A 12,223-nucleotide genomic window follows, 5' to 3' on the forward strand; every position below is an offset into this window, starting at 1 on the left:
TTTTGAAAAGTACACAAACATTAGCCTCCTATGGTATGAAGAATACTTATACATCTACAGTTGGATTAACCACTACGAAAGAGGCTTATACTTGGACCATGGGCAATGTGGAAGTAAACCTGCAAACAAATTCAGTTGCAACTAGTACAATTGATGATGGCAACATTGATTCTCAGTTGTTTTCTAACAATAATGAAAGTATTTTTTTAAATATTTGTCCAATTTATGCTGCTTCTGAAAACTATGAATCGGATCATGTAGACATTCAGTTAGCTGAAGAAATGGACACCATTAATGAAGCTTCAAGTTCCATAGTAGAGACTGAACCATCGAATATAAAAGACCCAGATTACTCTCCTGAGACTACTCAGCAAACAATGAACGATACCACTATTATTCCTGATCCTTCTTTTGATGATTATGTGAAAGACTTTTTTTTATTGTCTTTGAAAGTTGCCTAGACCAACTATTGAAACTATTGCCATGCAGTTCTATTGGCTGTACTTCACCAATAATAAGTATAAATAAACAAATACTTGGAACTATCATAGCGATTTCTGGGGAATGTTTGTCAGGACACGAAGATATACTATGGCATAGTCAACCTACAATTGGACAAATGCCTATTGGTAATCTCATGTATTGTGCATCAATTCTGTTCAGTGGTAATCACTACGAAAAAATCAGCGAAATGTTTCAATTTATGGGACTACAAACAGTATGTAAACAAACATTTTACAAAATCCAAAAAATATATATTTTCCCCACTGGATTGAAGATAGAGAGAGGGATGTAAATTTGATGAAAGACAGCGCTATCACTTTGTGCGGCGATGGGCAATGTGATAGCCCTGGATACAGTGCAAAGTATTGCACATACACTATGATCGAGGATGAGTCAAAAAAGATAATTCATTTAATGTTGTGCAGGTGACAGAGGCTACATCTTCTGTAGCTATGGAGTCTACGGGCTTTAGGAGAACGATAACCAATCTATTAAGTGATTCACTTTATGTATTGCAAGTCGCAACTGATCGTCATATTAGTATAAGGAAAATAATCAGAGAGGAATATCCATTTAAAAATCATCAGTTCGACATTTGGCACTACGGTAAAAATCTTCGTAAAAAGCTGCTCTCTGCAAGTCGGAAGAAACATTGTCGCACAATCTCTCCCTGGATTCAAGCTATAATAAATCATCTGTGGACGGCTAGCTTAAAGTCTAATGGCAATGCTGATTTGATGAAAGAGATCTGGCAATCTTTAATGTACCACATATGCAACATACACTCATGGGCAGATGGGACATTGATTAAAGAGTGTGGACATGAAGAAATCGATCAAGAAGAAGAACGTCAAAGACCCTGGATAGATAAAAAAAAAGCGCAGCTTTTCTGGCATTACATGATATCGTTTGCGATTCAAGGATGGATAAAGACTTTGAATGCCTTTCACAGTTTTGCCATACTGGCGCAATAGAAGTATTTCCCAGTCTAGTATTAAAATATCGCCCTAAACGCATACATTTTCAGATGGACGCAATGGATGCATGGACCACACTTGCTGTATTAGCTCATAATAATAACACTGAAAGGATCCAGGAAACTATTCGAAGACAAACTATAAAAAGTGGATTTTTTGGCAAACTTAAATTTAAGGCAGTGTATCCAAAAAGCAAACAGGAATGGCAATTAAAATGGATCACATTTACCCTATGTTAGGTGATGTACTTCAAATTTATTCTGGACTTTTAGAACACTCGTGGGAATCAAAGAACGATTTGCTACCAGATAATATAGCTAAGATTCCACGTCCTTAAAAAAGAATCAAAGAACAATTTGCTACCAGATAATATAGCTAAGATTCCACGTCCTTCAAAAGAAACACTGTTGCAGAGCAAAAAGTCTCATTTTTTGTTGAAATAGATGTATTTGAAAAATCATATTTCTTAATTATTTTTCTGTGAATTTGTAAAGCGGAAGATAGTTATATTATATTCCATATATATATGTTCAATAAAATAATTTTCATTAATATTAAATCATATATAGTGACATTGTAAAATGTATAGAATGTTTATTTTCAAAAGTAAAAATCTTGATATGATCAATTTTTCGAAGTTTTATTTCAAGTAAAAGTTGAAGATGAAAAAAATATAGAATGAGATGTCCTGTTTTTATTTCAAAAACTGCTTTGAAATTTTAAAAGCATTGAACAATGTTAATCCAACCCAAAAAATTTTTTTGGGATAATATAAAAGTTATCTATCACTTTTTTAATACTATTATAGTACACTTTTGTATACTTTGTCTTAAACATTTAAAAACAAAATTTAAGTAATATCTTCATATATTGTACATAAAATTTTCAATTTTTTTTTAAACATTAACTAGAAGATATTACTGCAAATATATTGGGAATAAACAAAAACATTAGAATACCATATAATTGCATTTTTAAAAAACTTAAGTATAATATTATTTTCTCTGTTATATCATTTATTCCCATATTAATTCTGAGGCAGGACCTTCGTCATCGGCATATCGGAAACCACAGTAAAGATTGTCTGGAGATGGGTAATGTGCTCTAATTTTATTAACCACACATGAAGGTATTGGTACTCTTACTCTAGGTCCAAGATATCCATGAATTTTGTTGACAAAACGACAATAAGCCCCTTTTCTGTAATCACTGTAAAACAATATATAAAGAAAGAGTTTAATAAATTTGAATTGTTTTCAGAGATATAGAAAATAAGTACACACAGTAATAGATTGAAACATACAATAAAAAGAACAGTATATACTAGGTATGTCATAACTAATAGATAAGTATGTTTATAAACATATTGATCAACAAATATCAATGTCAATTTGGTAGTCTGTGATTAGATGATCAATTGACCATCACCCGCTGCTTTAATATGATAAACTACTGTAACTAATATTGTGCTTATTAAATTGTAATTGTTTACATTATTTCATTATTTCATATATCCACTTAATAATAGAATAATGAAGGTATTATTTTGCACAATAACATATGCAGGAGTTCATCGTATTAAAGAATCGGATGCTGTGCAATTGACTAAATAATTGGCGAACACATATTTAAATTATTTTAAAAATCTTTTTACGATTAATCTTACTGATTAGTGGTTTCTGACATAGTATATACCGTAATAATGTACATAATATGAATTTTAATTTAACAACAATATTGAAAAATACCTCAATTCAACAGTGACATAGTTTTCATCTGCTATGCAAAATGAAGAGTCTGTTAATTGATCTTTAACTTCTGTAACTTCATGGCAACAAATACTTTCAAGATCAGTTGGCATGCTTCTGCAATTGCCACAAGTGCACCATCTAATGTTGCCTGCTCTTTTATTTTCATGATTAGCCTCAGGAACTGACCCTTCACTTTCTATTGAATTGCTATTCTGTGTACTGTCCCTTCTTGGATCCCACAAATGTGACATGTGTCCAATCAAACTTGCATGCCTGTTACGTCTCCTTTCATTCATTTCTTCTCTCTTTAAGCTATTTTTTTTAATAAATACATATGAAAAATGTATGTATTTATCAATTCTATGACAAATAAAAAAATAGATTATTATTTAAAGAAAATTTAAAATTATATAGGCTTGACAATTATAAATGTAGATATAATTTATCTATTATATACTTACCAGTCTTTCTATTTCTTGCATATCTAACTCATAAAGCGTAGGACGTGGATTTAAATCTTGACTTGACATAATACTTTATAAAGTTAAATATAAGAAAATGTTATTAGTCTCTCTCTCTCTCTATCTATCTATCTATCTATCTATCTATCTATCGATCTATCTAAAGATTTTATTCAACATAAATAAAGTATTAAATACATTAAACTTACCAGTAGTCGAGGCAACTGTTATAGACTTTTAGAATCTTTAAACTGATGTTGGATAATTCAATATTTAAATTATATATATTTTTATGGTGAATTTTATGACTAATTAAACACTGCTACCAAAAGCTCATCTGCAGAAATAAAAGGAAAAATTACATTATACTATAAATATTTGAAAATGTAATATTCTGAAAATACAATATAACTGTTATAATGTATATTCTACATCCATAGTAAACTTGTAGACTTAGCTTTATAAACCAGTGCTTATACATTTTGCAAGACTATACAATATGCCCCTTAATATCTTTTTTAATACAATAACAACATTGTAGAAAATACGTAAATTGCTCACTGTACCTTCAAGTGCATGAGCACGGTGTTATCTATATGACACACATGAAATAAAAAACCTCTAGTGGTGATAAACTGTCAACATGCACTTAGAGAAGAGGCGGCCTTTAAGGGTGAACATGATATGTTTAGTTTACAAATAAAAATACCATGAGTTGCATGAGCAACACAGTTTTAGAATGAAAATTTTTAAATATGTAATTCACTTGTATGTAATCATTAGTGGACTGCCCCATTATCAAATTTTTTTTGATAGGATTTAATTTTAGATAATCAGTGATCAATCCTAGTTTACTTCACATGCATTAGCTCAATGTTATATAGTTTAAACACATGAACTAATGCACTATAACAATCAGAAAGCATTCCGATTAGAGGACGTCTTCAAGGGATAACAAATAGTCATAAGCAAATTATAGCTTTAATTTAATTACAGGTAGAAGAAAGAAAAATAGTACTTTAAAGGCAACTTTGACTTTTATGTAAATTCAATGGCTTATTACTATCATTCCAATATTGTTAGGGCTTGAATGTGCCTAAATGCTTGTTAAAGGGACATAATACTCATATGCTAAATCACTTGAAACTGATGCAGTATAACTGTAAAAAGCTGACAGGAAAATATCACCTGAGCATCTCTATGTAAAAAAGGAAGATATTTCACCTCACAATTTCCTCAGCTCAGCAGAGTAAGTTCTGTGTAAAAAGTTATACTTCACCTGCTCCCAGCTGCAGGTAAAAAAATTAAAAAAAATGAAGAAATGAACAGCAGCCAATCAGCATCAGCATTGCTGAGGTCATGAACTCTTACTGTGATCTCATGAGATTTGACTTAACTCTCATGAGATTTCATAGTAAGCTTCCTTTACCTGATTGGTGAAATAATATGAGAGTGCACAATGCTAGTCCCTTCAGATGTCCCAGGACAAACACACTAAAATGCTGCTTAGAAATCCTTTACAATGGGAGGTGGCTACTGAGGAACTTTTGAGGTAAAATATCTTTCTTTTTTACATAGAGATGTTCAGGTGATATTTTCTAATCAGCTTTTTACAGCTATTCTGCATCACTTTCAAGTGTTTAAACATTTGGGTATTATGGCCCTTTAATAGAAAGAGAAATGTAAACATCCAGTATACATGATGAAAAATTAATTTTATCTGTGCACTGAACATATTATAATGTTTTAAAAATGATACTGACTTTGGAATTTCATGTTGCAGAGTGTTAGTTTGAGGGATTTCTCGATCATCTAGTTCTGGTCAGTAACACCTCATGTTTTTAAAAATTTTAATACATTTCTCAACAATGTTATTAAAGGGAAAGTCAACAACAGAATTGTTGTTGTTTAAAAATACAGATAATCGCTTTGTTACCCATTCCACAGTTTTTCTGAACCAAAAGATTTGTAATAATACACTTTTTAACTTTGTAATTAGCTTGTATCTAAGCTTCTGCTGACTGCCCCCTTATTTAAGTTCTTTTGACAGACTTGCATTTTAGACAATCAGAAATCACTCTTAGGTCACTTGACATGCATGAGCTGAATGATATCTATATGAAACACATGAACTAATGCCCTCTATTGTTAAAAATGAAATCTGATTAGAGGCAGGCTTCAAGGTCAGAAAAATTAGCATATGACCATGCTAGCTTTATATCTCAACTAAAAATACAAAGATAACCAATGAAAATTGGTTATAACAGTAAATTGTGAAGTTGTTAAATATGTTTTACTATTTAAATAATGACAGTTTTATTTGTACTTGACTGTCCCTTTAAGATTATGTATAAAATATTTTAAAATAAAAATTATTTTCAATTCTTTTAGTATTGATCTGTGTTTATTATTTAGCTGCAGTCATCATAAATTAAAAGTTGCTATACTCTACGACAGCGGCTGATTTCACTGTACAAAGTAAAACTTTATTTTTTAAGTCTATATTTGTATATATGAAATCTTAATGCATATATAAATATATATGTAGATTAATTAAACACATAGAAAATCCATTCATGTTTGTCCTTTATCTATAAAAAAAAATTGTTGATGATTTATTTAATATAAACAGAGTTCAAAGGTACATGCGTGAACCATAAAGAACATTGGTATTAAGGCCATCGGTTTACATCGTATTAAGCACTAAAAAGTTTGTGTGTATGAGTATGAAGATAGCTATATATGCACATCGAGTTGACAAAAGTACTGTCTAAATATATATCAAACATTTTCAACTATATGTAGTTATCCATCATTACAATTGTTTTTCCCAATCTATCTATTAAATATTGATTGATCTCTATGTCTATCTATCTATTCATCACTGTCTTTGTCTATATAACGAGTCACCATTAATGTCAATGAAGAATAAATATTTATCCATTTTTTTGGTACAGGAGGAATAAGTATGCATAGAATTAAAAAATGTTGCAGACGTATACAGTAGGTGAAAAATATATTTGTAGGAACAATATTAACATGTTAGGATTAAAGAAATTTTAACAAGCCGATATTATTAAAAAGAGTAAACTAAAATCAATTTGTATGCAACGTCGATAAAAAGATGGAAAAACATGTTCTTTAAATATTATCTCCAAATCTTGTGAGATTGCAGACTGCCAGAAAACTTATTTGACATAATAACTGGTACTGGTGATAAAGCAATGCGTACGAAAAATAGAGCTAAACTTGTGTTCCGGATGATTGGTTCCCATTGAAGTTGTGCATGTGCGAAGCAATGATTGCGCGATACAGTGCTTTGATCGGTGATCAATTTTCAATTGGACACTGAATAATAAGAGAGTTAGTGACGTACTGGGTGGGCGGATCGAAGCGGCCATTTCTAATGGTCGGATTAAAAGTTTTCAGGGAACATAACTCGGGATGTGGCGAAGACTGAATATGGTTGAAGGAGTGAAAAATAATAATCAGAAGTTAATCTAACGGATGGATGAAGGTTGTTGTAAGTGTAGACTGTCCCTTTAAATCTTTGATAATTTCTTTTTTATTTTGTGTAACTTAGTGTTTATGATTTTTTTTGTAACTTAGTGTTTGTTATTTTGTGTAACTTAGTTGTTAGTTTTTTGTAACTTAGTAATTTTTTAGTGTAGATTTAAATTATTTGAGTAGGGTTAGGTGTTTGAATATATAATATAGTTAATTTAATTTGTAGTTTAATGTAATTTAGTCTAACAGTTAGGGTAGCTTAATTAATAGATTAATATAGTTTAATTTAAATCTAAAGGTAAGTTTAAATTTATTATAAGATAGGGATAAGTTAATATTTCATATAAAGTTAGCGGTTGTTAGGTTTAGGGGTTAATAGTTTAATTTAGTTTATGGCGATGTGGGGGGCTGGAGGTTTAGTGGTTAATAGGTTTAGTAAGTGCAAGTTATGTGGGAGGCCAGGGGTTTAGGGGTTAATACATTTATTTAGTTGTGGTGGGCTCCGGGAGCATTGGGATAGGGGTTAATAACTTTATGTAGGTGGCAGCAGTGTCGGGACGGCAGAATAGGGGTTAATAAGTATAATGTGGGCGGCGGCGGTGTAGGGGGCGGCAGATTAGGGGTTAATAACATTATGTAGGTGGCGGCGGTGTAGGGGGCAGCAGATTAGGGGATAATAAGTATAATGTAGGTAGCGGCGGTGTCAGGGGCAGCAGATTAGGGGTTAATAAGTATAATGTAGGTGGCGGCGGTGGCGGGGGCGGCAGATTAGGGGTTAATAAGTATAATGTAGGTGGTGGCAGTGTTGGGGTGGCAGATTAGGGGTGTTTAGACTCAGGGTACATGTTAGGGTGCTAGGTGTAAACATAACTTTTATTCTTCCATAGGAATCAATTTGATATCGGGCAGCAGCGAACATAAGCTTTCGCTGTTTTCAAACTCCAATTGATTCCTATGGCATGTGCCACCTCCAGGGCAGCGGATTGAAAACCAGGTACGCTGGACCGGAATAGTGCAGAGCATACCTGGTAGATATTTGTTAAATAGCAAAAGTAGTCAGATAGTGCCGAATTTGCATTCAGAATATCTGTAATGACATAAGCATCGATCTGTGTCGGACTGAGACCGGCGGATCGCATTTTACGTCACAAATTTCTACTTTTTCCGGTCTGTAGGGTTTCATAAATAAGGGGAATCAGGCTCGCCACAATTATGCTGTAGAATTCCAGCGTATTTGCAGTTGACGGCTTGATAAATAGGCCTCCTTGACTGAACTGTGCAGGCATTTAAAAAATATTTCCTGCGCTCTGCATTCTCTCCTAAATCCTCAGACCTGCGCAGTATGACTTGGGGGCGCGCTCTCTGTCAAACTCTCTTCCTTGAGTCCTACTGTGATGTTGTCACAGCGTGGCATGCTATAACTTGTGCTGTCCCCTATAGCTTGTGCTGTCCCTTTCTGCTGCATGTAAATAGTGCGCTCCGCGCACTCCCCACCTGCTGCATGCAAATAGCATACCCTCCCCTGACCACCACATCCACATTTAAACAAATAGGAAAGCCTTAAAAATACATTTATTTTATTGTTGTGCTGGAAAAAGAGGGATTACAGTGACGGTGGGCAAGGTGGCCCCTTAAGTGTCAGACCAGCCACTAAACACAGAATTAGCTGCCACAATTTCCAAAAATGCCATAGCTGACTACTTGATGGCTCTGAGATAGGAACTCTCACTTACCTGCTCTTTAAGATCACAGCTCACAATCCCATTCATGTGACATGGTAGCTGGCATGTGTACAACAGTACAATTGCAAATCTTCAGTTCCCAGGTGGTGTATTGTACCTGCCGCTGCCTACAACATGCCTGTCTAGTCTGGACTCTGGCTCACATAGTCACTCCAAACTTTTGAGGGCAAGTCCCACTCCCTCACACATGCTTGTCTAATGTCTACATGTCATGTCATGAGGCTTGCGATAAGGCCGGGTAATGGTGGGCGGGGTTAAGGGATCCAGCAGCCCAACAGCCAAACTAGTAAACCTAAGTAAGAGCCACAGTAAAGTGAAGCAGAAGCTCTGTGTGTGCAGTAATGGTGGACGGGTCACGGGGCTTAGGGTACCGGTGGCCCACTGGGCATGGCGACCCACCGGGCATTTGCCCGGTGTGCCCTATGGTCAGTCCAGGCCTGCACCACACTGCACAGATCACACATTATGCTAGCACAGAGCACACTGCACAGAACACAAATTATGCTAGCACACAGCACACTGCACAGAACACACAATATGCTAGCACACAGCACACTGCACAGAACACGCATTGTGCTATCACACTATCCACACACTGCACAGAACACACATTGTGCTATCACACTATCCACACACTGCACATAACACACATTATGCTTGCACACTACCCACACACTGCACAGAACACTAATTATGTTAGCATACTACCCACACACTTCACAGAACACACATCATGCTAGCACACTACCCACACACTGCACAGAACACTAATTATGTTAGCATAAAACCTACACACTGCAAAGAACACACATTATGCTAGCACACTAACCACACACTGCACAGAACTCACATTATGCTAGTACACTAACCACACACTGCACAGAACACACAGCATGAGCTAACAGATTGCACACCGTGCACAAAACCTGCCTTGACACACATACTGTAGATTGCACTGTACACATGATGCACAGTACAGAGTACATGTACAGGAGATAAAAAAAAATTATAACATAAGATTTGCTGGCACATTTTGCCCACTGACACACTACACCGGGCTAATACTGCAACAAGACAGACAAAACATCAGGGTGCATAGTCACCATGGTAGACACTACACAGGCTCAGGGACAGAGATGTTATGCTAACAGACCCTGTACCATCTCAGTGATACAGCACAGAGCACTCAGGGACACTCAGTGCAGACAACTATGTGGTCTAACATGCCCTGCCACTATTTCTGTATTTCTAAGGGCATAAGAACCAGATCACCAAGGTCTTTGTCAGAGACATTAGTCCTCACCCCAGGCAACTTCTTCTGGCTAGATGTCATGGGTTACAGTACAATTATGAGAACTTTATTGCTTGAAGGTGTTTTAACTGCTGTACAGAATTGACCAAAACTTGCTTGTCTGGAGATCTTTGTTGAGTTTGCTTGTTTGTTGTTAAGAATTGTTGTGAAGCCTATAAGTCTTTTTAAATGTCTTTGTTCCTATTTGTTTTCTTCACAGCAATGAAGTACCTGGTTTATTGCCTAAAGTAGCCCTACTTCCTACAGCATGACTCTGTTGTCCATTTTTACGTTTCTTTCACTCTTCATCGGCACCACTTCTGCCGGGGCATACCCTGTCCTCTCTGACAGGCCTTTTGTGACAGTATGGAATGCCCCCACGCGTGGGTGCTGGGATAAATTTGGAGTGGAGCTGGATCTTGGACCATTTGATATAGTGATAAACCAGAACCACTCCTTTATTGGGACAGAAGTGGTAATCTTCTACAACACACAGCTGGGGCTTTATCCTTTCTATAACCAAGATGTGGAACCCATCAATGGAGGATTGCCCCAGAACTCTAGCCTTAAAAACCACCTGGCTAAGGCCAAAGCAGATCTTGAGGCTACAATTTATGATCCTGACTTTAAGGGAGTTGCAGTTGTGGACTGGGAGAATTGGCGTCCTACCTGGATTCGAAACTGGGAGAAGATGAGGATGTACATACAGCGTTCTCTACTGTTAGTGAGGCAGAGGTACCCATACTGGCCCCCTCATAAGGTTAGGAAGCTTGCCAAGAGAGAATTTGAGGAGGCGGCAAGAGACTTTATGGAGTCTACTCTGAAACTTGGGAACAAACTGAGGCCTGGTGGTTTTTGGGGATATTATGGATTTCCCAGCTGTTACAACTACAACTACAAGAACAGTAGTGAAAACTACACAGGTGCTTGCCCAGATGTTGAGATGCGTAGGAACAACCGTCTGAAATGGCTGTGGGAATCCAGTCAGGCTCTGTACCCAGATATTTACCTGGAGAAGATACTGCGTAATTCAGAATATGTCGGGAGATTTGTGAGGCATAGGGTACAAGAAGCCTTCAGAGTGACTCGGATGGCACCAACTGTGATTCTACCTGTTTTGCCATATGCCCGCATTGTATACACCTACAGCATGGACTTCCTCACTGAGGTAAGACAGGGACACACACATCAGTTACTTATTGGTACATTTTCAGTTAAAGGGACAGTAATGTAAAAATGAACCTCTCATTATTTAGATACAGCATGCCAATTTGCTTCATTCTTTTGGTATTCTTTGTAGGGTCAGAAGCAGAAATGCACAACTGGGAGCTAGCTGACGATCAGTGGCTACACATACATGCCTCTTGTCATTGGCTCATGCAATGTGTTCAGCTAGCTCTCAGTTATATATCTAATAAAGAACAAGAGGGGCGCCTCATGTGTGCATCAATATATCCATATATGTGAAATCAAAGAAAAAATGCCAAATGGATACTCACAATTGGCCCAAGTACACTTATGTACTAGTAGGAGCTGGCTGATACCTTCAGGTGTACCAGCTAAACCTCTCCAGGCATGCCTGATGAAACCACCCATGCAAGGTTGAGAAACGCTTTGCATGATTTTAAATTTTGCTTGCTATTGTTTTAAACTTATTAACATTTGTTTTAATAAACTGAACTTGTTTTATGCAAGCTTTGGTTCATTACCTTCTATAGCAGTTTTACATACTGCTTCTGACTATCCATCAGCACATATTGTGGCAAAGATCCCCCTGCACTATCTACTCTGCACCTGGAGAGGTTTAGCTGGTACACATATGAGGCGCCCCTCTTGTTCTTTATTATTATCTATACAGCTCTGGCTTTGTCTATGAGGAGGAGAGCAGCTCAACTAATTGCTTCATTGTGAGATCATCTGGTTCTACTGAAAGGGTTAACTGGTACACTCCAGCCTGCACCTACCAGTACATAAGTGTACTATAGTCGCA

The sequence above is a fragment of the Bombina bombina genome, chromosome 7 (genome assembly GCF_027579735.1).
Source record: "Bombina bombina isolate aBomBom1 chromosome 7, aBomBom1.pri, whole genome shotgun sequence".
NCBI classification, from domain to species: Eukaryota; Metazoa; Chordata; class Amphibia; order Anura; family Bombinatoridae; genus Bombina; species Bombina bombina.